Source organism: Cyprinus carpio, chromosome A10, assembly GCF_018340385.1.
Source record: "Cyprinus carpio isolate SPL01 chromosome A10, ASM1834038v1, whole genome shotgun sequence".
Classification (NCBI taxonomy): domain Eukaryota; kingdom Metazoa; phylum Chordata; class Actinopteri; order Cypriniformes; family Cyprinidae; genus Cyprinus; species Cyprinus carpio.
The window spans coordinates 12,456,422-12,481,531 of NC_056581.1; the positions used below are offsets into that span (position 1 = coordinate 12,456,422).

At 35.9% G+C, this 25,110-nt stretch overlaps 1 pseudogene; it reads left to right on the plus strand.

Moving 5' to 3' along the window:
* The first annotated feature begins 10,977 nt into the window (after positions 1-10,977).
* On the plus strand, positions 10,978-21,943 carry LOC122146454 (annotated as a pseudogene).
* The last annotated feature ends 3,167 nt before the right edge of the window (positions 21,944-25,110 follow it).

The following is a 25,110-nucleotide window of genomic DNA, read 5'->3' on the forward strand; positions in this document are numbered from 1 at the left end:
ACATTACTTAAACTTATATTATAAATAAGACTTTTTTTGTTATAAATGCTAATTTTCTTAAATCAGTTGATTAGTTGGCCATTAATATAAAATTATTTATTTGTCATGCTACACTAATGAAATTTGTTAAAGTGATACTCCACCCCAAAATTCGTTCCAATTGTTGAATAAAGTCGTTATCATGTCGTTCCAAACCCGTAAAAGCTTCGTTGTCTTCGGACCACAATTGAAGATATTTTGGATGAAAACCTGGAGGCTTGAGACTCTCCCATAGACTGCCAAATAAATAACAGTGTCAAGGTCCATAAATGGTATGAAAGTCGTCAGAATACAATCTGGGTTATATGAAGCGACAGGGACAACTTTTTGTAAGCGAAGAAAACAAAAATAACAACTTTATTCAATTCCTTTGTCAAAGGTCTCCTCTGTGTCTAACCAAGACAAAACAATTGTTGAATAAAGTCGTTATTTTTATTTTCTTCGCTTACAAAAAGTGTTTCCGTCACTTCATATAACCCAGATTGCACGTCTGATGGCAGATGGAGTATTCTGACCACGACTTTCATACCTTTTATGGACCTTGACACTGCTATTTACTTGGCAGTCTATGGGACAGTCTCAAGCCTCCGGGTTTTCATCCAAAATATCTTAAATTGTCTTCCGAAGACGAACGGAGCTTTTAGGGGTTTGGAACGACATGGGGGTAAGTGATTAATGACAAAATTTTCATTTTGGGGTGGAGTATCCCTTTAATGTTACAATATTATGGTGGGAGTAACAGCTGATGTCATTGGCTGGTTTCATGTGTTACCTTATTGTTTAGTCTGTTCAATTATTTCAGTTACTTATTTTGACTGATTTAGTCTTATATTTATTTATGCATACTGTTTATAGCTTTGATTGATTATTGATATTTTCTCCCCCCAAAACTCACTTCTGTAAAAATGATGTTGGAAGAAAAATCCCACTTCTGTTCACCACTTACTGCCCTCTACTCTCCCACTGAGTTAACAGTAGTTAATTATTAATGTTTTCACTTTTTAATGCCTTTTTTAAGAGTTTAGTCTTTTCAAAAAGTAGCATTGGCCCCCTGTTGCCAGACGATGATTTGCCCACATTCTTTAACCCTTGGTTCATAGACTGCAGATCCATCATAGAATATTGTTTTCGGGAGTAGATTTCGAGATGTCTTTGAGAAGCAATCAGTCTCCCATTTCCATGTAACCTTGGACCTATGATTCACCCTTGGGGGCTACAGCCTTTAACCTTTTAGGGTTGTTTCTTGTGAGAGCCGCAGTAGATGTGGTTGGAAAGGCAGGAAAATAAAGCTATTAACAAGACAACGCCACAGTAATTACAACTACAAATCAATCAATGCCTGCTTTATTACTTTATTGTGGCAGATTGAATCTATGACTTGCAGTCAAGAGAAAGTAGAGTAGTGGTTCTGGAATCAATCCATGAAAACTATTCCAAAGAATGTATGTATTTTTCTTTCTTTGCTCCTTAGGGTAGGTTTCAGCTGACAGCTGAAAGGATCAAAAATTTCATCAAAGCATTTTGTACAAATATATTTATTCTCTAATCTTGCTCTGCTGTTAAATGTGTTGTTAAAAGTGTGGTTAGATAATATTGTGCTATGTTTATCTTTCCTCAAAACAGTTGTTTGTTTGATCAGTTCCCAAAGGATTTTTCATGTGTGGTTTGATAGTGTGCTGACAAGCCAAGTCCTTGTCCATCTTCAAACCACAAATGCTTTTATCATACCACAACTTTCCACAACCAACAAACCATAATCCACAACAAATAAATTACAATATTTTAAATATGCTGGCCAGATTTTTATGAGTTCTTTATGATATTCATTGTGCTCAAATACAAAGTTACAAGTGCGACATTTAGACATTTATTTTCTCTTTTTTTATCTTTAGAAATCCCTTAAATGTTCATTAAGGACAGGAGTTGCAACATCAGTCAGGTGAGTTTGTATATTTTCCTTTAAGCTGCAAAATAGGCATCTTATTGTCAGTTAATACTGCAGATCGCATGACACTGTTGCTCAGGTAATGTTTTTAGATTATTTCAAACTTTGAAACCATGAAGATCTAGTTTATCTTTAAGGACTGAATTCTTGTTCCTTTTGTGAGCCTTTTCCAGGCTGATAACATGAGCCTTAAAACCCCTGAAGCCATTAACTGCAGCTGAAATGCCAAGATATGTTTCCTCTTGTGTACTGCTATCTGGGATTAGTACATTTCCTCTCTCTTTCCTCCAAAAGCACTCAGTCTGAATGTTGTTTCACTCTGTGTGTTCAACTGGAGCATCCTCTGCTCTGATCACACTGTAGAGGGCTCATGTATTCTCTGTCTGTAGGCCGAAACAGAGCTGCCCTCTCCCTCCTCTCAGAACAAGGGTCTGATTGTGTCTGCTCAGCCCGGTGTGACAGAACTATCTCTTCGTCTTACCTCTGCTCATCCACAGAGCAAACGGATCAGTCTCCTCTGTCGGCTGGGCAGCTCAGCAGTGCTGTTTGCAGACAGGATTATGTCAGAGTCCTCCAGTCTTCAAGCCCTCAAGCCCTCAGAGATTCTCCCACATTCAGCTTTTTTCATTATCATTTTAATTCTTTATTCTAAGGTCTAAGTTGTCTGTAACCTTATAATCAGTTATAATCAGTTGTACACTTTCAAATGGCTGATTAAAAAGTATGTTATATATTTAATCCCTCTTTGTTTGATTGTATTACATTGCCTGCTAATCTCCTGGCCAAACTGAAAATTGCCCTAATTGAACTCCTGAGCTTGTTTCCTGCTGAAAGTCAAGGCTGGGCCATGCCGTAAGACCTGTAGCGGTGCATAATCGTGACCATGCACAGCATGGTTTTAACTATACTCCTGAGAGAGAGACAGAGGGCTTAACAGGATTTTATTTCAAGGTTTCCGCGACGGCAATCCCTAGCGAAAATCTCAGAACCACCAACAAATAACGCATTTGGTTTGAGTTATTCCTATGTCAAATATGTTAGTTAGATCCGGAACACTTGAATATTTTTTTCTTCCTTTTTTTTTTTTTTTTTATTGTCCATTTACTCTGCAAGTAAGATCTCTCATGTATTTAAAAGCCATGGATTAACCTGTGAGGTTTTAAGAAGTTTTAGTGTTTCGGCTTTCTCCCCCACACTTAAAACTGAACCTACATTGGAACAGGATTACATTGTAACTGAAATGGGCATATCTTGGAAAGCTTAATATGACTTTTAGAATTCTTGAAATAACTGCTTTTTGGCTTTCTAAATCAAGAGTATTAGGAATGTGTGTCACTGATTAATTTGCTTTTGAGAGTTTGAGGTCTGAGTGACTGCCGGTATGAATAATGCCATGCTGTACGAGTGGAGGGCAAGTAGGATTATCTTGTTATTTGGAGTGATTAGGTTACCGCTCTGGTAACCTTTTCTCTGAATTACTTTGCTTTCAGATCGGAAAGCAAAGTAATAGCGTCTATAGTTCTTATAACTGACCCTGGTACTCTGGTTTCTTTTTGCTTTAATCCTACAGAAGGCTATTGAACAAAAACAGATGTGTACGTACAGTTTATCTATTGTTCTACTTGTTACCTCTTTCTGCCCTGTTAATCTCCACCGCCTTAGTAGATCAGTGTTCATCTAGACCCAAAACTTTTGCCAAGTCTATGCTCTTGCCACCCAGAAAGCTTACTCCATTCTCTCATTGATTCAAATTCTCTTAATCTTCAGAAACCGACAAGCTCTGCAAGTCAGATGAAAGGCTATTATAATAGGCCACGTTCACACAGCAGCAGAATGCAGTGTCAGTCAAGAATTTAAGTGCTTAATGTAATTACATTTATGCATAAATTTCCAAGAGTGACAAGCTTCTATCCATCTTATTCCTCAAAGTGAAAAGCAAGCTGTTTCCTGTTAATTTGCAAGACTTCCGATTCATTAGCTGGAACAGCCGCTATTTGCTTTAAGCATTTTTGAACCCCTTTTGTGTGAACTGGACCCTACTGGAAAATAACTAGTTGTCACATCATAAAATTCAATAGCTACTTGCTGCATGCTTGTCTCGTGTGTAATGCCTATTTTTTATTTATTTATTTTTGGCCAACTTGCCCAGACAGAGATATGAACTGTGTGTTATCTAGGTTGTAGATCACGTCAGATAGATCCTGCTTCCATCAGTTTTGTGGTCATGCACATAACTCAAATGGGCTTTACTCCGGTACAAAAGCTGCTATGGGTTAATTAAGATTTTACAGAGGAACTCGTGTCTCGATTGGACTTTTCAGTGTCACAATGGTTACAAGTGATTATCAAGGCTAGCATAAGAACAAAAAGGGAATTTACATTGGTTATTAATTTATACAGTAGTGATTTGAATGCTATGTACACAGTTGTGTGAATGGGACAGATCAAGTGTGTGTATAGCTTCATACATCTCTGTTGTTTTATTTTCCTCATTTTGTTTTATTTTTAGCATTTATACACTTTTTATTAGCTTATTTTTTATACTTATTTACCTTGTGATGCTAGTGATTGTTTAATCTTATGATTGTGGGGTTCCATGGAATATTTATCTTTACAAATGAGAGGGAATATCTCTGTTTCAAGGGTTTATATTTTTCTTTCTTTCTTTCTTTCTTTCTTTTTTGGAAGCAGTTTGATATAACAACACTTGCTGGATTTGTGCTGGTCAGACAAAGTCTTATCATCACTTCGTCTCCTGCTTTCTTCTCTTTGCTGGCTTATAGAAGATTTTTAGTTAATACAGTTTTGGGTACCAGATAAAATACAGTGTTACGGATTTTGGGTATCAGTCAACATCGATATCTTTTGACATGATCTGTTAAAGAGACTGGATCCAATATTCCTGGCAATAACCAGAGTCACACCTGTTGTTAAATAGTTCTCAAGCCCAACACTATGGCTGTGTCAACAGCTATAATAGATACTCCTGACTGTGATGTGCTATTTTATAGACATATGTGATGTCCGGTTATTATTATTGTGTAATGGTTTGAGGCCAACTGTATTACTCTGTTGCACAGTGACTTTTGATCTAGCTTTTGCTATAGAAGTGCTGTAACAGCATGTATTCCAGTCCGCCTACTGATACATTTCTGATGACAGTGTTTAGATCTCATCTGTATAAACCTCTATAACCCGCCCACTTTTGTTGATGAGCAGCTTCTTTTGATCTTGTTTTGAGCAGAAAATGCTCTTACCACAAGTATACGTCTCTTCTGACCGATAAAGTCGCTGTGATACTGATTTTATCTCATCTGTATCGCCTGTCCCAGCATTCTCCTCGGCAGATGGGTAAAAGCTTTGATCTTGTACTGAGGGAAAAATACCTCTCACTCAAATGGACAACATGGATGCACACAAGGCGATGTCTGTAAGGCCTTTCATGCCCCTGCTGTTTGTAGCCGTAGTTTAATTCTCCTTCCATGTTCCATGCTGGCTTGTGAACAAGTGTTCATTGTTCCTCCCCTTCACATCCTTGTCTTTCCCACCTATTTTATCATCTACAAGTGGAGAGATCAAACCCCGCACAGCTACAACACTGCAGTGACAAGCCATGGAGTTTAATAATTATAGAATTAGTTTTCATGAATTTGCTTTCACCTCTGCTTGGTGCAAGTTTTGTCATTTTCCAAATCGGTTTGCATATAACCATATCTGAGGGACTTCTCTTAAACCAGCAAATGTTACCAGACTTCAATATAAAAAAACAAACAAACGGGTGCATGTTCCCCATACAGTGAGACAAGTCACTTGTGTTTTTGAAAGTACGTCCCATCTGGTACATGAAAGGGGCCATCACCTTCAAAGAGGGGAGAGAGGGCCTGTCCTAAACAAATGGCCCCTTTCTGAAGAACAGGTCCAAACTCTCTAAACAGTCTGAATTGGACGCTGAACGTTTTCTCTCCGAGTTCTCCTGCAGAGTGTGACTGTCCCAGTGTTTTTACAGCAAAAAGCAGGCAAAACACAAACCCAGACATGAAAACATGTTCTGCACTTTTTTTTTGTGTTCTGAAAGCATGGAATTTAAAATATTTTTGTTGACAAGTTTCTGCATATAATAGGAATCTTAATTGTGGGGGGAAAGCGGTTAGCGGTTTTTAAGTTCGCATTCTTGATTTTAAGTGTATGTAAACTTCCTAAAATATTCTCCTAAACACTAATTTGTTTATATTTAAGCCATTTGAACTTTAGCACCACCATGCTTGCAATAGAAACAAAACCTCAGGATACTGGCATGCCGGCATAAGCTGTTTGTCAGGTTTCTCTTCGTTCAGCCTGTTAAGTCATGATTTGTTTTTATGAGATTGCCTAATTAAAACAGGTTTCAAAAGAACAGCCAAAACAAAGCTTCTCCCACCTTAGCTTAAATAAACTGGCTGGACACAGTGCTGCAGCCAAAATGATGCATTTCTTCTTAGTTTAAACAGCCAGTCAAACGACAGACTCTCCATCACGGCATAGCAGACAGCACCAAACAGACGCTGCCGCCTTTCTTGTGTCTCAAACAAATGGATCCTGTATTTGTCGGAGACACAGAGCTGCTGAACAATGTTTCAAATCAACATTGTTGCTGTGTTCTGTTTGTACTGTGTAGATGTTTTGCCTCAAAAGGGTAATGATTCCCACCATTCGTTGCTGGCACCATGCATTCAAGTTTGACTTTGTCTGAATATCAATATATGTTGCTTAATTGAACAAAAAGTTAGGGTAAAATCTATTATTTAATTGTTTAAGTGACCTACAAGTAGATTATCTACATGTAGATACTTTTGCATTAATATAGATCAATTATTAAATTATAATGTGTGTGTGTGTGTGTGTATGAATGAAAAAAATAATTGTGTGTATGTATAATTATGCATTTATAATTATACAATACATGTTTGTGTATCTAGACATTAATAGATATTTTCTATCATATTTTTATTTATTTATAATTATATATATTATGATTATAATTATAATTCTACACACACACTCACATACACACATACAAATGCATACATTGTATGCATATGTACAATGATACAACATATAGAAAAATATATTATTTGGAAGATCATTTCACCGTTGCACTCAGTTTGATTCTAAATAAAAGAAGAAAAGATTGAAGGAAGTTTATAGTTTTTCAATAGAAATACACGTTTAGTATCAAATATAAATTATTGAGTAATGATGAGATTTTATTATATAATACTGTCACAAGACAATAAAATTTCATCACCGCTGATGACAATAATCAGGCTTTTTGATTTTTTTTTTTTTTTTTTTTTTTTTTTACTAAGAGGCATTAGGACAGATTTATTTAGCCTTGGATTGAGGTTTATTTGTTCTTGCAACTTTGCATTCTTCATGATGCATATCAGGAGTGCGAAGTGCAGATGCAGCCGTGCAGTTCTAGCTCCGTGCCACTGACAGTCACTAAGACACGAGGCAGCTGTGAGCAGGGCAGAGACCCGAGATGTCAGGGGACGGGGGCACTGTGTCTCTGCACTCCTTCAACAAGTTCAGAATGAATGATCTGAATATATGTCAGGGTAAATGGTGCTATGTGTCTGATGATGTCTCAGATAAATAGTGTGGACCAGTTGGCACAGCTGCCGCAAATGATTCATCATGCAAACGTTAAATCATTAGTCTCAGTAATGGCATTAAACTTCATACATGGATAGCCACCACAAAATGTCTAAAATTGCTAAATCGAATTAACGTTTCAAATGCCCATCCAAAAAAAAAAAAAAAAAATACATTTTCTCATTCAAAGCACATGTATTTTTCTGCCCCATCCATAATTTCAGTTATATAAACCGCAGTAGCTTTCGTGCCCTCTATGAACCACCCTAAGGCTAAGATTCTCAATGCTGGTAAGGCTGAAAAATCAAAGTGGCTGTGGTGTTGATCCTGGCATAAGGAGGAATTGAGAGCCTGCGTGTTAAAACCTCTAACACAGACACACTAGAGAGGTCACGGCTCTTTTGGTCAGTCAGAGTTCCCGTTTGACCTGATATTAAGAGTTCCCCATTCACATCTCACTGCTACTAGATGCTTTTCACATCCCTCATAAAATGGGCGTTAGACTTAGGTTTTCCATAAACATGCTCCTATTATGGCTTCACATTGCATGAAAATTAGCTGTGATGTGTAAAGGTATATTTTTGTTTAGTTCATATAACAAATAAGTTTTTTTTAACGTTAAAATAAGACCCATTTATTGATGCTTCCATCTGTCCACAATGTTCAGAATGCATTGAATCTCAAAAAAAAAAAAAAAAAAAAATTGGGGTCTTTATTCAAGTCCAAAGTCTATTATCTCCAGCACATCCCCCTAAGCTCGGCTAATTCCCATTCCCGCATATTTAAATAATTTGCTGTGGGCAGATGTGTTTAGCGAAATAATGCATATATTTGCTTTCCCATCGCTTTGGGTCGAGATTAGAGCTGGCACGGGCATTTCACGTTATATTGAGCTGAAATGGTGCAGCTTGGCTGCGAATGGAAATGTCATGCTTTGGCAATTGTCGGTGGTACCTCTTAAAAGTATCAGATTAGCTCCACGCTGCCCTATTTTCTTTTCTTTGCTGCTTTGGTTTCAGCTGTGAGAGAAGGAGTAGTGTATTAGATTATTTCTTAAATCAGTTAAACTAAAATAGTTGTGCCTACAGTTTCCAATATCACACCCCCTCTTGCAGGCCTCTTTGGAGTGAATGATTTAAGTCTGTGTGGCATTTTGTCTTCTTGACGCCCCTCGGTATGTTTTATTATGCAACAGAACGTGAAAGGAAAGGCATTCGGGGGGTCAATCAAGGTTATAGTGGTTGATTTACTGCACATAAGTAAATACAGTTCAAGATAATAAGTAGCGCCTGGCGTTTACTCATACACACGCAAGGCCTTGAACAAACAGGATCTGTGCAGTTTGATTCAACTTAATAGCGAGAAACATCCATCGGGTTTCTTTTTCTTTTGATATTGAGGAGCGTCAGAGATTAACTTCATTCAAACATTTGCATGTATTATGAAGAAATATGTAGATGGTAGGAAAAAGTGCATTATTTAAGAACAAAGCAGACTTTTATTGCTCATTTACTGGAAATGATCTGCTTTGACCTTACTATTGTATTGTACTTTACAAGCACTTTACTGAAAATTGACCAAATTTTCATGTACATTTTTTCATGTGTATGGACCTTTTTAATTTTGCACTTTAGCTTTGATGTTTTTTTTACTTTCTTGCTCTTTTGTTTCAAACTAATACACTCCTACTTTTACACACACTTAACCACAAAATCAGTGGAATTGCCTGTTTTATATAAAACAGTAGATACTGTTAACAGTGGAAAAAGTCTTAATGATTGTATTTTAATTGCGTCGTTATAAGAAAATTGGCTTGTGTGGTGTGTTTTACAGGGGAAACTTGTGTGAGTGTTACGGAATTCACTGCAGGAGGCGTTTTTGGACCAGAGAGCCAGGTTAATAAGAGAAGCATATGGCCAGAGAACATCTTGACTTTTATTACACCATAGACGCTATTAAAATGACAGTTACCTTAGATGGTTAAAATATTAACTTGGCCATTCTGTGTGGTGCAATCTATAATAAATGGACACACGTACTAGCCTATTTTTTATTCTATGACAATATTTTCCCAACACATTTATATTTATTATTAGCAATTTGTAATGATAACGAATCCTTTAATGGACTCTTTAATACTTCTTGATGGACCAAAAACAACAAGAGAATTTAATAGCTCATTTTTATAAATTAGGAAATATCTTTGCTCAGATGTGGACTTCAATGGGCTACTGGGAGTATTTCTAGAGGTTAAATCATTTATTGTGTGAAATGTAGAAGAAGCTTTGTCATATAGTGGCTAATATGAAACATGCATCAGGACACATTCATCACGTTGAAATCATTATTAGCGTGCTTGGAAAATTGCCTTGTTTTTGGAGTGGCCAATATGGGCTGTGTACAGGACTGTAAATGGCACGAGTGTGGAAATTCTGGCATACAGCCGCATAACCTACTTAATTATTTGGACCGTGCAAACACTAGAATTGCAATATTTCCAACTTTGTTGCGAAATCTGTGATTTTATTTCCTGAAATAGACGCTCCCACGATTTCTCACTAATTTCACCTCTCATGGATCACAGTGCAGAAAATTAGTAATAGGGTGTCTGTTCCATCTGATGCTTTTAAAATATATTACTAGACTATTGCATGATATTATGAGTAGTTTATTAGATAGGGAATTTAATACTGATATTTCAACAAATCTCCACTCCAAAAATCACTACTGTAGAAAATAATGACGACAGAGTGGACTTTAAATCACTATTTAAAATCATGCCCTAAGATGAAGTGCTCATAAATCACACCTTTGTCCTTGAGTTCACATTTTAAAAGGATGACATTATGTCTTAATGGAATTGTAGCTAAATCATTTTAATAAAGCATAGTATGAACAACTGTTTTTATTCTAACCTAATCTAAAGTTATAGAAAGAATAAATATAAATATTTTTTTTTTCCTCTGAAATGTGTTTTGGAAGAGCTAAAGCTGGAAACGGAAAAGGAATTTAATAATAAAATAAAATAATATCATTGCCTACAATATCACATAATAAGAGTTGGTTTTAGTTTTTCAAACTCATCGTTTAAGGTTACACACACAGGCTATTTATGAGGAACACAAACCGCACCTTTTTTGATGACTGACCTATAATGAAAATAGCCTTGGAAAGAAAAATAAATAAATAAATAACGTTGATATTCCGTGTCAAAAGTAGCGAGATGTCAGAGTGTCTCGGATCATACTTTCAGCGTTTTCTTTGGCTTGGAAACCTTAACCACTTTGTTATGCTAATGGCTCCTGACATCAGCGCGAGATCAAAGTGGCGCGCGGGCTCATATAGTCTCTCGAGCTCCGTCTGCACCGTCAGTCCAGCAGATTCCAGCGCGCGAGCAGCACAGCACCGCAAAATCAACACGCATCTCTTTATCAGTGGACTGCTGCATGATGCGTTCTCATTCGGACTTCACTAAAACGGATTAACGCACATTAGACCATTGGCTAGGGAATTTAGGCTGGATTTAAATAAAACACACTTTTGGATTACTTTGCACAAGAGGCATTTTTTTTGGCATCAGTCTCCGTTTGATAAAGGTGAGGATAAAAGTGCGTTCCCATTTATTGTGAGCAAAGTTTCTTAACTTAGTAGCCTAGGCTACGCTTGATTGCGTCTCTTAACTTATTTACAAAGATGTTTTAGCTTTTAAACATCATCCCTGATGCAATTTAAAGTAAATTGACAGGGCAATAATCTGCAATAGTGCCTTAATTGTAGACCACCTAGAGGGTTATATCAAGTGAACTAATTGCATTTTAAGTTTACCTCGTTTCACCCCAAAGCGAAAAATCAAGAGATAAAAGATAAAGTGCCAACTTAGAGAAAGCAAGAGCGAAACAGCTGTTTTATTGCATTTGCATAGGCTATATATAGCTAATAACACACAATAAAAGCTTATCGCTAATATCTTTAAATAGCCGTTATTTATATCTCATATGAGATTTGTTCAATTACATAGGTTGTATATAAGAGCTCTGAAGAAATATTAAACTCTTTGGATTCGTATAGCTAGTCATGTGAATTGTATATAGACTGATAGAGAATGCATAGGATATAAACTACACTACATTTTGTATTTATTTCTTTATACTTAGTACACTTAAAAATAACACAAACGGAAAAAAAAAAATGAAAATTGCTGCCTCAAATTTGTTAGTAAAATCAATGTGGTGTCAAAGTTAAAATCTGCACTTTGCATTTTGTTATTGATAATTGATTGTTATTGATATTATAGTGGTAAATTCAATAGAATAACATTTTAAGTGTAATAAGTAGCTACTATAAGTACTATAATTTTTGATACAATAGCTACGTTTGTAATTGTAATTGTACTTTTAATGTATAGTTTTCTGGGTAGGTCTATAGCCAGAAGGGGGGGAAAACCTCTCTGCAATCTGAATGATCACTGTCTGTATGTGAACGCATCATGCCTAAGGCCAGACGGCCTGTCCACTGGGAGCTCCTATCTGTTTATTGCCCTCCTATTCCAGCCGATGGAATAATCCCAGGACATTTGATAACATTCCAAAAACAGCCACACCTATATTTTAGAAGTTTGCATGCAGAATATTAAAACTGTGAAAAATCTGACCATTATTTAAAATTGCTTTTTGAATCATATATCTTTTTAATTAGCTTTCTTCAGCTAAACAAAATAAACTAAATACACATTTTTTAATTTAAATTATATTAAATCCAGTAATACAATAGAATAACATAATAACTACAGAATTTAAATACAAAAGTACTATTTTGAGCAAAAGTAAAGCTATTAATAAAGGTTTATATATATATATATATATATATATATATATACTATATATATATATATATATATATATATATATATATATATATATATATATATATATATACTGTATATATATATATATATATATATATATATATATATATATATATATATATATATATATATATTTAAAAAAAATCTTCAACGTATGTCTGGTGCACATTAGTAATCATCAAAGCAGAACATGAACCTAGGGTTTGCTGCATGTGATCTATGTGATCTATGATCTTTCTGAATCTGATTTTTTTTCCCCCAAGCAGGAGAGGGACAGAAATAAGGAATACGTGCCATGGCTTTTGGCTTTTAATTATAACTGTGTCAAGAAGCAGTGGGGTCAGCGATCAGTGTCTTCTGATTGAGCTGGATCTTATTGTACAGCATGAAGCGAGCCTTCCCTTCACTCCCGCTCTGTCTCCTCACATTTCTGCTCCTGTCTCAGCAGTGCACATAAATAAAAATACATATATATACACTTTTCTCTTTATATATATATATATATATATATATATATATATTATATATATATATCTATATATATATATATTATATATATATATATATATATACACTGAAACTGTTTTAACGCATTCAAGATGTTTGTCAAGCTGACTGATTTGTCAAATCATGTGCAACATGGGAAAAAATTACGTTTGGAACCTAGGAAAATATGTTTTTGTGGTAGTGAAATAATGGATTTGAAAGTGTTAGGAATAAATCTAAAACATAATTTAATCTTAATTCTATTAAAACAGAGGTAAATCCAGTTCAAACACTAAATTCCTTGCAACTTGTGGTTTCTGCGGAATGTTTTGTTTTCACATAATCATACTGTTGATGAATTGCGATAGAAGACATGATGGTACAGAAATCGGGTTGTGAAGAGGCCAGTTTGCATGCACAAGATGCTGATAGAGGTTTCCACAGTCTTGATATTGCATGGCAAGAAATGCAAAACAGAAGCCGCCATAAACACCTGTGTTCCCTGGATAACAAAGACGAAGGGTGTATGTGTGTGTGTGCGGAGGTTAAGACTGGGGTCTGTCAGTCACAACATATCGTGGAACGTAAAGTAGCAGTCCCTAATCTGAAGTTTTAAAAATGAAAAACGGAGGATTTTGTGCTTAGTTCCATTCACATGTAACACGATTTCAAGTCAAATCCATCAAAAAGCAACCAAGCTCATCCTGAAATTCGTTTTCTGTGTATCCAAATAAAAGGATTACATGGCGAGATACTAGCAATTGTATTTTTTCTTATAAAGTGAAAAAAAAAAAAAAGTTATTTATATTTGTTAATTGTCACTGAAGTAAATGACCTGTTACTGATTCATTAATTGAATTGATTAGATACACGTGTGTTGAGATGTGATGAATTAAATAGAACAATGAATCGTTTCAACAGTATGTGAACACTGAGGAAGGTCCTGCGTGACCGAAACATTTGTTGATTTTAACATGCACTGAGCACTTTTATATTTTGCACTGTATAAGAATAAAATAAGATTGCTAGTATCTCGGCATGTAATCCTTTTATTTGGATACACAGAAAACGAATTGCAAGGTAAGCTTAGTTGCTTTTTGATGGCCCCTAATTGTTGGTTCTCATGAATAGTGATACATGTGTGCGTTTTAGTAAAAGAGAATCGTAAAACAATGCTTGAATTCAACAGGCTTCACTACAAAGTCTTATTCAATTTAATTATTTGTCACAGAAGTTTCAGGGAGATAATTGCTCAGATAAAATCCATGATTTGCATTTTCTACTATAATTTAAGCTTGCAAAAATTCTTCTGGCATTGTTTGACAGCAGCCGTACCACGGAACATTCACTAAACTTTTAACAATAACTGAATCATCTAAACCATTTTTCCATTGGCCTTTCTTGCTTCCAAGCGATGCAGAAATAATCTTCTTCCATTTTAGTCTAATCTTGATTGATTATCTCTGGGAATGGGTTGTTGTTTGCATGCCTTTGCGAGCGAGACACTGAACAATTTTAGCCCGCAGCCTAAATGCATGCGAGAACACTTTCTCAAACGTATCTCAACCATTGATGTTACTCCTAATATTTTAGAGTTGGCTTTAACCATGTTTATTTTACTATGTTTTATTCAGTCACTTTAAATTCAAGACTTGCCACAAATATTTTAGTCACTTTTCACGCCATCAAACATTTTAATGACGTTTCAGGTGTCTGTTTAACTTGTAATATAAAATTAGATTCAACTTCTAGAACTCAAAAGACATTTATATCAATGCACACAGTTCACAGATATCCAGTGTTCATTAAAACATATGCGTTTCCTCATCTAGGGTGCTATCGCAGGCCACACAACACATCAACAAGACCCAGCACTGCAAGACATTGCCTGGCCTCGTCTCCTCTCAGGCTCAGCTCTGTAGGAGTAACCTGGAACTCATGCAAACCATCATCCAAGCCGCACGGGAGGTTAAAAAGGTCTGCCAAAAGACCTTCGCAGACATGCGTTGGAACTGTTCCTCTATTGATGCTTTAAAATTCCTCCCGGACCTGGAACGAGGTGAGATACAGAGGAAAATCATGTCCAAAGAGGATTTATTTCCAATTGAAGTCTATTTTGTGTGAAGCGTTTCTGAAATCTATCCACAGATGTTCTTTTTAGATACAGCAAGCCCTAAATTAGCGAAAGGGCCGCTGTCCGTCCATTGCCAGCCCCTTCAAGGCAACCACACACCTCTCTTTATACCTAAGCATGGTTTCCATTCAGGCCTTAATAGGTCTGAGGAACCCATCTAACTGTTGAAGGAAAACTTTATGAGGGCAATGGTTTAAAAAGCAGCCTACAATGATCTTTAAACACTCTCGCTCCAGGTAACGCAGACTATGCCAGTTAAATGGTGCAATTTGGCCTGAGTGCCTCACTGCATGATAAAAGAAATCATACCCCTGCCCACCCAGAAACCTCCGACCCGCAGAATTCTTGCGCATCGCTCTTCTTTCTCATGCTCCTTTTGATGAGAGGCTTCACGGAGGAGCAGCATTTACTGTGAGGACAAACAATAGGGTCCATTCTATTCAATGAGAGATGCTATTGAGCGAGTTAGTCAGTAATGGACAGAGAATTGCCTTTTTTCCTAGTTTCACAGTCATTTAAAGCCTACGGTTTTACCCTGTGTACGACCCCTGCAGCACAGATGTGATTTTCAGCTTTCAACAAACTAAAGAAATATGAAATCAATGAAATAAAATAGTCACAAAAGGGATAGTCCTGGTTTTCTGTGGATTAATGATGCAGCATCACATCTTGAATTTCCTCAGAGTGGTGACACTTTCATGCTATGCTTTGACGGGTGGTTTAATCGCCCTCCCTATTTATTTATTACAAGCATTTAGCGTGATCCAAATGCCAGAGATGGTCAGACTAAATCTGATTGAAGTTCTAGAGAACTGTATGATGTCCTTCCCTGCAGACCATTTGGATTTGTCAAGAGTTAAAGCCCTCCTGCCTCTGTGGCGGCCTTTGATGTACCTTGTACGGGGTCAAGTTGCGCCTCTCCTGTTTCTACACCTATTATCTTGTCATGGCATATGTGCGCTGTTAGAACAGTTCCATAATCTCTGCCATTATCCTTTCATACTGCATACTGATGGGTTTCTCATGTTGCTCTGTTTTGCTTTTTTTTCTAAGGGAAAAAAAGTCAGAATTCATGTTTTCTTTTTTATATAAGAAACTAATTTTAATCTCTTTTTATTTTTTGCCATCTTTCAGGAACGAGGGAATCCGCATTTGTATATGCACTCTCCGCAGCCGCTATAAGTCACACTATAGCACGGGCATGTACCTCCGGAGACCTGAGGTTGTGTTCGTGTGGTCCGATTCCAGGTGAAATACCCGAGCCTGGGTACAGGTGGGGTGGCTGTGCTGATAACCTGCATTATGGTCTCCTCATGGGCTCCAAGTTTTCTGATGCCCCCATGAAAATGAAGAAGAAATCTGGCTCCAATGCCAACAAGCTGATGCATCTTCACAACAGCGAAGTGGGCAGACAGGTAAGCGGTGCCTCACAGAAACCATGTGCATCAATGATTCACTACAAAAGCCAGTCACATGACTTCATCTGCCAGGCAGCTGGGCATGGAGTCTGATAGGAATAATAAACCAGAGAATTAAAATGGGTTATTGCAAGTCTGATTGTATTTCAAAGTAGTCTTTTTCTTTATTTGATACATGAGGTGTAATGAGCAAAAGCTGTCCAAATTCACTAATATGTTGCATTTCGTGTTTAGATGGTCAAAATGTAATTTTATTATTATTTTTCATTATTTTATTACTTCATCTGAATCTATCCCACTTTTCCCCCCTACACAGGCTTTGCGAGACGCTCTGGTCATGAAGTGCAAATGCCACGGTGTTTCTGGTTCTTGCTCCATTCGGACCTGCTGGAGAGGTTTACAGGATCTGAAGGACATCGCCATGGACCTAAAGACCAAATACTTGTCAGCCACTAAGGTGGTTCATCGGCCCATGGGCACACGCAAACAGCTCGTCCCCAAAGACATCGACATCCGGCCAGTCCGAGAGAATGAGCTGGTTTATCTGCAGAGTTCTCCGGATTATTGCGCAAAGAATGACAAATTGGGCTCTTTCGGTACTCAAGACAGGTGAGACTAACTAATTAACAAATTACATATTTCACTGCTCAACAGTAAAAAAAAAAAAATCTTTTTTTTTTTTTTTTTTTTGCTAGCCCAGTTAGGTCAGGCTTATAAATTCCCTGACAATATTTTCACAGGCCCTTTATTTCATTTAATCATTTCATTTTTTCTTAAATATTCCATTTATGTCCATTCATACCAATCCCAAGGCAGAGTGAGCAATGAGAGCTCCCCTTCTCGACACTCGACATTTGTAGTAGGAACAGACACAGTACTTGGCGGTAATGATTGATCATGAAAACAAATCTTAACTTTTAAACATTTTACACCAACTTAAGTCTAAAAAAGCTGATCAAAGTCTAAAAAAGCAGAATCAAATTTAACTTACTTTAAAAGCCTAACTTTATGATTTGTTGCTGATCAGAGAAGCAAACTATTCAACATTTTAAAAACTATTCTAACTTGATAGGTAGTCTCTTAACACAATGCTCATGTCTTGAAATGTTTGTCTTTTATGGGTTATTCATTGTCACTTCATAAGATATCTCTTGAAAAGCCCTGATAAAGCCGGACTGTGTGTGTGTGTGTGTGTGTGTGTGTGTGTACACGCGTGTCTCTGACATGTCCAGAGTGACTGTGTCCTCTTTACTGTTATCACAGTCTGTCTGTGAGTAGTGCTGCTATTCACAGAACTAAGGGCTCTCAGCTGATAGCAGCTCTGCACACACAGATTAGCACGACAATGAATTCTCCCTGCTTATTTCCTATTGCATTATCAGTAGAGACTAAGGTGTAGATTTAGGTAAGAATGGACAATAACCTTCAGCTTCCTCGCTTTTGTTATGTTTGCGTTTAAATGTGCTCTTTGTCACTTTTTTGACTAAGCTTTGTGGAATGAATGGTTCATATGACATGAATTTTCAGCAATCCGCAGTCTTAACTACAGCTCCAAAAATGGTGGCAGCAACAATAAAAGACATTAATTTCTTTAAAATAATAATAATTGTATTTCTTATATTTTTTTATTTGTTTTTTATTGTAATAAAAATAACAATAATTATAAAAATAATATAAAAATTTCTGTAAATTATATGTTTATTTATTTATTTTTTTCTGTAGTGTTTTTTTGTGTAATTGGAGCTATAGAAGAAACATTTATTATATAGCTGGTTTCACATTTTATTGTTGATTTGTCGGGAAGATGGTCACAGAGTAAAATTTGGGATTTCGGTGTGAGTTAGACTATTTCTTTGAATGCGGTCTCATTCAAGTTCAATCAAATTGTAAGAGTCAGTACTGTAACTTTTAAAATTCTTAAACTCTTTTTTTCTTTTTTTCTTTTTTAATATATAGGTATTATAGGTCAGTGCACTGATAAAACTAGATACATGCTATATGTCAAGGTGCATCATCACACAGTATACATCTCAGCCTTAGTGCTGATAAGAGTACTCACACATGATCTCTGCATCTATATATTTAGTGCTTGGCACTTGGTCACACGGTCTCTGGTGTGTTTTGTAATCAATAGAGAAACGTTCAATCAGGGAAACTGTGTGTGTCCGCAACATGTTGGTTCCATGGTGGTCTCTGTTATGTAGGGGGTTCAGCATCACCCCATACCTGTCTCTAAAACGTGACTACAACACCTGCTGTCCTTTTGCATTTAATTTGCGTGTGTTGCTTTGATGTCACAGTTTTACAGAAGGTCAGTTATTTCATAATTACTCACCATACAACGAGGATGAATCTCATGCAACCCTGTCCCCAAGAAATCCAGGTCCATGTTTTCTACAACCAAAATCAGCAGAAAGAATGAAGAAATATGTTTTTGCCCGAATAAATAATTTTACATTTGTGACAACTAAGTCTCACACTTCCCATTGGAATAAGCCCATTCTTATGCTTTCGTAATGCCAGTATTAAGAATCTAATGAGAATTGTTAAAATGGATTATAATGTAAATTTCTGAGTAAAATGGTCCATACAAGATTATGGCTAATGCATTTTTTGATGAAAATGCATTATTTTATTTATTTTAAACATATATATTTTTCTAAAACATATCCTTTAATTATTTAAAAAAAAATGAAAAAATATTTCTATTAAATTGGGGCTATTCTACCTAATGTGTGTGTGCTTTTGTCATTACTAATATCATTGTATGTTTTATACAATACTAAATTTGGGGATGTGGGGATGTGCTTAACTTTAATAAAATTCACGGCAGCATATTATATATATAATATATATATAGCATTATATATATATAATTATATATATATACTATATTATATTATATATATATATATATATATATATATATACTAATTGTTGGGTTCAAATGATAAGTAAGGTTCACATTAAAACACATATAATCTACATTTTTATCATAAATATTATTATAATTTTTTTTTCTTTCTTTCAATTTTTTTTTTTTTTTTTTTTTGAATTTTTTTTGATGTGTAGTGAAATGTTGACCTGGGCTTTTTTTCCATGAGATTCACCCATGAAGTCAGGAAGCTGCTAGTCATTTGCAACATCCTCTCTTTGTGATTTGAAGGTGTCTTAAGATAATTTTCCTTTTTTCCCTCTCTCCTTAGGCCTTTTTTCCGTCCTCTTTTCCTCCCCTTTTTTTTCTTTTTTCCCCCCCCTTTTGAGTGTCTTTTCCCCCCTTAACTACGTGTTACCTGCAGAGATGGCTTGGTCTAATCTGATTTGTTTGGTGATGAGAGATGGGGAGAAACCAAAAATGAACACGCTTAGAGAAGCCCGGACACGTATTCTCATCTGTCTCATCTGAAGTTACATTGCTCTCCGTGTTCCTCATGCTGCTTTGTGGTCCACAAGACTGATAACATAATGAAATTGGGTGCATTAGAAGTTCAGACAGAACAACATCCCAGAGGCTTAGAGATGATTGGTACACTAAAGAAACAAGCAAACAGTGTCTGTAGTGACCGAGTGCTGTTTAAAAGATGTGTTTTAAAATGTCTTTTCACTTTGAAGAGTTAAAGTTCTGCTCACAGCTGTTAAATTGTTAAACTGATTATCACTTTAGAGATGTCTTAGGTAGTTTGGAATGCAAAATTTACTACATTTAGACTTTCTTTTTCTTTCTAATTTTATTTTTTTTGAAGGTCTCTTCATGAATTATAAACCGTTTGTACTATATTAACTCCACACTAGTGCAGGGCAGCAGTAAACATATGCTACTCATTGAGTCCTTAAAGAATGTTTACTTGCCTTTCTACGACTTTCAGCACTGACCTGGGAGAAACATTTGACTTTAGTTTTGAAATAACAGCATTCTTCACCTCTCTCTCATTCTCTAGTAGCCATCCCCTCTTGTCTGTCTCTCACCACCCTGAGCATTAATACCACACAATTATATAAACAATGCACTTATGTGGAGAGGGCTACACAACAGGCCGACCCCTAGTGTATAGAGTGTGAATTTATGACAGGGCTGTTCATTGCTCAAGATCCCCAGCCCCAGGCTTCAGTACATGTCTGCAGGATCCACTTAAATGCAAGAGAGAACATGTGCCCCCACCCCCCCTCGGTACGAAATGACCTGGCTCTTAAAAACGAGCTTATAAGAAGGTTCAGTGCTGTTGATTCTAATATGTGGTTGAGCAAAATTTTTTACCTTGGTTTGAAAAAACGCTTATGTTTAGCAATTCATCCAAAGAAAACATATAAAATCTATTTCATCTAATTTATTTAATAAATCATTTTAATTAATTTTCATGTACAAAACAATGTACCCAAAAACAGTTTGGATCATGTATGAGTTAGTTGTTGTTCCATTTATTTATATTCTAAGTACGTAAATTTGACAATTCACTCAATATTGAAAAGTATTGAACATTTTTTTTTTGAATATTGAAAATCTGAGTGTTACTTATATATATCTATAACTTATAATATATATATAAATGATAATCGATATATGGAAATTGAAATTTAAATCAAATATTTCATATAAAAGATGTTGATTCTAAAAATATGAAAAATGTAGAACATTCAGTATTGAAAAAGTGTTGAACTTTAATTGGGATTTTATTAAAAAAAATAGAATATCATATATTTGATAAAACATGAACAAATATATTATATAAATACTAAATATATATATATAATATTTATGTAAAAAAAACGGAAAATTTAGAAAATATTTTTGCAGATTTTTCTATTAAAAAATATTTTTTCAATATGAAATGCTGATAAAAAAATGATCTCATATAATTAAAAATTTACTTTTAGAAAATAAAATAAAATAATCGAAAAGCTATTTCTAAAAAAAGTTATATTTTACCCAAATTTGTATGTGCTTTATTGGACTAAAAGCAGCATTGGTTTTTTTAAGACGTGTGTGTGTGTGTGTGTGTGTGTGTGTGTGTGTGTGTGTGTGTGTGTGTGTGTAAAAGTCCAATAAGAAAAGCATTCCTTATGACTGATTGTTGTCAACCCACTGACAACAATAACGTATTTTTTTTCTTCTTCTTAATAATATACGTTTTTTAAATTAATATATACGTTTTTTTTTTTTTTTTTTTAAATAATGTTTTCTTGTTTGTTGGTGGTAAGCAAGCATGTACTCTAAAGTTCTTATAAAGTCTGTTTCTTCTTGCTGCAGGCAATGCAATAAAAAACCTCCAGCGGAAGTGACAGCTGTGATCTGATGTGCTGTGGCAGAGGCCACAACCCATACTCAGAGAGAGTGGTGGAGCGATGCCACTGCAAATACCACTGGTGCTGCTACGTCACGTGCAAGAAGTGTGAGAGAGACTGTGGAGAAATACGTCTGCAAATGAGTTGGCTCTCCCTCTCTGCACTCATCTCCAACAATTGTCCCGATCCCCTGTCACACGTACCTATTCTCAGCTAAACTAATCTAAAGGAGGTCTGGAATGCGCTCTTACTTCATTGTAACCAGAACTGGACAGAATTCTCATTCGAATTCCCAGACTTTGTGGTTTGAACGAGCTGAAAATTTCAAGACTTGATTCTATTCTAGATATATTCAGCCTGGGTGTGGAGCATAACCTTTGTCTTACCTGATCTTACTTGGCCACAAATAACCAAAGCATGTTACCAACCAGGCTTTCTTTTGTCTTATGCTTTTCCAGCTTATATGCTTTTGAGAAGACATGGTTTATTTTTGGCTTTATAAACTTTTATAAAGAAACTCAGAAGCTGGACTTTATTTTTTATGTTTTTTTTGTTAAAAACACCCAGCTCACCCGTCCTCAAGAGGATTTTTATTCCGCATTTTTTTTAAACATTAAAACATATGCTCCTTTATCCAGATCTTAAAAGTCTATTTTTCTCTTACATAATACCTGGGTCCGTTTTTTTATTTTTATTTTTTTAAAAAGGTACATTTTCCCAGTTTTTGGCAAGGCATTGATTTTCAACACTCTTCTTAGAACCTTCAGAATTGCTTGACATTCCAGAGGATTCAACATTCCAAGTTCTAATGGATAAAGACCTCAAAACTCAGATGGTACTTTTTTCCCCCACATTTGTTTTTGTTTAATAGACGAGATAAAGAAAGTGCTGAACAACGCAAAGGGAACTTCAAATTTGGCTTTTGAATGAGGAACTTTGCAATGGCTTCCATCTGTTGGTTGGTTACTTCAATTCTAGAGGGGAGATCATACCTGTATTTATTCCACATATATCAACAAGGACATTGTGACTATATGTGTTGTGCCTTGTTATATTTTTTTTAGCCAACATAAAAAAAATGCTGACATTCAAATGCCAAACCTCTCTGAGCATGTGAACAGAATATGTGGGTCACCCATTAGGGCCTTCGTGAACCACTTATCTGTGGATGTACATACTGTCATTTTTGTATGCTGAATTAAAAACACAGAAAAAAATTTATGAACTAATTAAAAATCTTACCATTTAAACATGAGACTCCTTTTTTTTTTTTTTTTTAATTCAAATGGACTTTCATGAGCTGTTGAGCAAGACTGATTGTAAAAACATAGTTGTCACTAATTTAAGTTCCTTGTCTTGAGCAAATAACAATTTAGCACAATTACGCATGACACTTCTATAAATCATCTTACACTTGTTATTGTTCCGATTAAAAGCACACAAGAACCAGTCTCTCAAACTCAAAACCCTGGGAATGTGTTTGTTTGGACACCATAGCCTAATAAATGGCAACATGCTAGTGCTAGCAAAACCTTGTGCTTGGTAAAATGAGCTCAACTCTTTCCAGCATTTAATTGTCCATTACTCAGGAGCCTGTAAGTACGACTGTTGTTTTATTCAGTTTTTACAACAACAGAAAAGATGACGTAGATGGAGTGAAACGTTACATGAAAACAATTCGGGCTCAATTCTTTATTACGTTTAAATTTCTCCTGTAATTGCTTCTCATGGTAAAACCAGAGCGGAAAGGGATTTTCAAGAGGTTAAAGTTAAGATGATCCTCTTGGTCTTTAGCTCTGTTTTAACACTTTGAGGTCATGAGCACCACCAGGGAAACACGTGTTCTCCATGTTGACCAAAAATTGTAAGAGGACAAAATTGGCCAGAAAAGAAGACAACGTAAACACTAGACAGGGAGGCTGCTTAAAGATTGGAGATTTACAGTTTTTGTTTGTTTGTGGTAGTCAAGAAATCATGGTGGGGGTGATTAGCATGTATTCTGAAAGATTTTAATGATGAAACTGCACCGTTTCATATACAGAAACAGTTTCACCTTGTTAGCCAGCCAAACTGTTGTCATGGACTCATGAGGGTTTTTCATGCTGAGACTGCTCTCAGGCCAAGAACAACGCTGGTGTGTTTTCATACATGCCGAGGAAAATCCTTTGTAACAGAAAATCATGGGTAAAGAGGGACCGCTGAGAAGGAAGTGACATGCTTGAACATCACAATCACATTTCAAGTCAATTGTAACCCAAATAAAATTGCAAAATAGTCAACGAGCTCCAATTACATGAAGGTCTGACTGCAATGTAAATACAATGTTTTCTTATGACAGAATTTTTATTTAGCTACACTACAATAAAAAAAAAAAATACTGTAGAACAGTTTTTTCATCATCAGAAAATTGATTAGTAAATTACATAATTACAAAGAAACAGCAATGCATTGTTTTACTTAGAAAATATCTCGATTTTGTTTTTGTTTGTTTGTTTTGTTATTCATGGCTTCAACTTCACTGCTTCAACCCCAACTAGCATACCACAAAGTCCCTGTAGAATATAATACATCAACATACTGTATCTCAATTATTTATAATTGCACATTGCATACATATGTAACATTTACTGCCCAATCTTTATTACAATGGCGTTTTTCAATGCAAAAATGACAAGATTTGAGAATCTCCCTGCACGAGATGGTCATATTTCAATAATGCTACCATCAATAGTATTACATTTGGATGAACATAAATTTGACTCAATTCTACATTCAATTTGTTTTCTTCAATGTTTTCTGTGCCTATCATAGACTGCAGCACTGTATTTTGGCATTAATTTTTTTCTTCGTAAAAGTTACATGATCTCTTCCTTTCTAAGTTGGGCAGTTTCTTGTCGCAGAATAAGACCCAGACTTTAAGTCAACCTAGGGGGGGGAAAAATAAAAATTTGTTTTTTCCACTATGCTCAATCAAAGGACAACATATTGGGTTTACCATGGACAAATTCAGTTAATGGTGTTGAATTGGGCAACTGCATGTCCATGTATATGTGCATCTAAGTTTGTGGGCCTGTTCGTGGAGTGGGCAGGTGAGGGCACGAGGAGGAATAACCTTCTTGTGCTGATGGGAAGGGTTACCTCAGCATCCACAGCTAGTCCTGTCGACAGATTCAAGGATGTCTGTGTCAGTTGTGTTGCCCTATCCTGGCCAGCAAACGGTGGGGGTTTGGGGTGTTAGTCCGCCCCTGTCCTCTCTCTGTCAAAAGGCCTTGAGTTATCACCAACTATAGGGACTCCTCAACTCGATGAG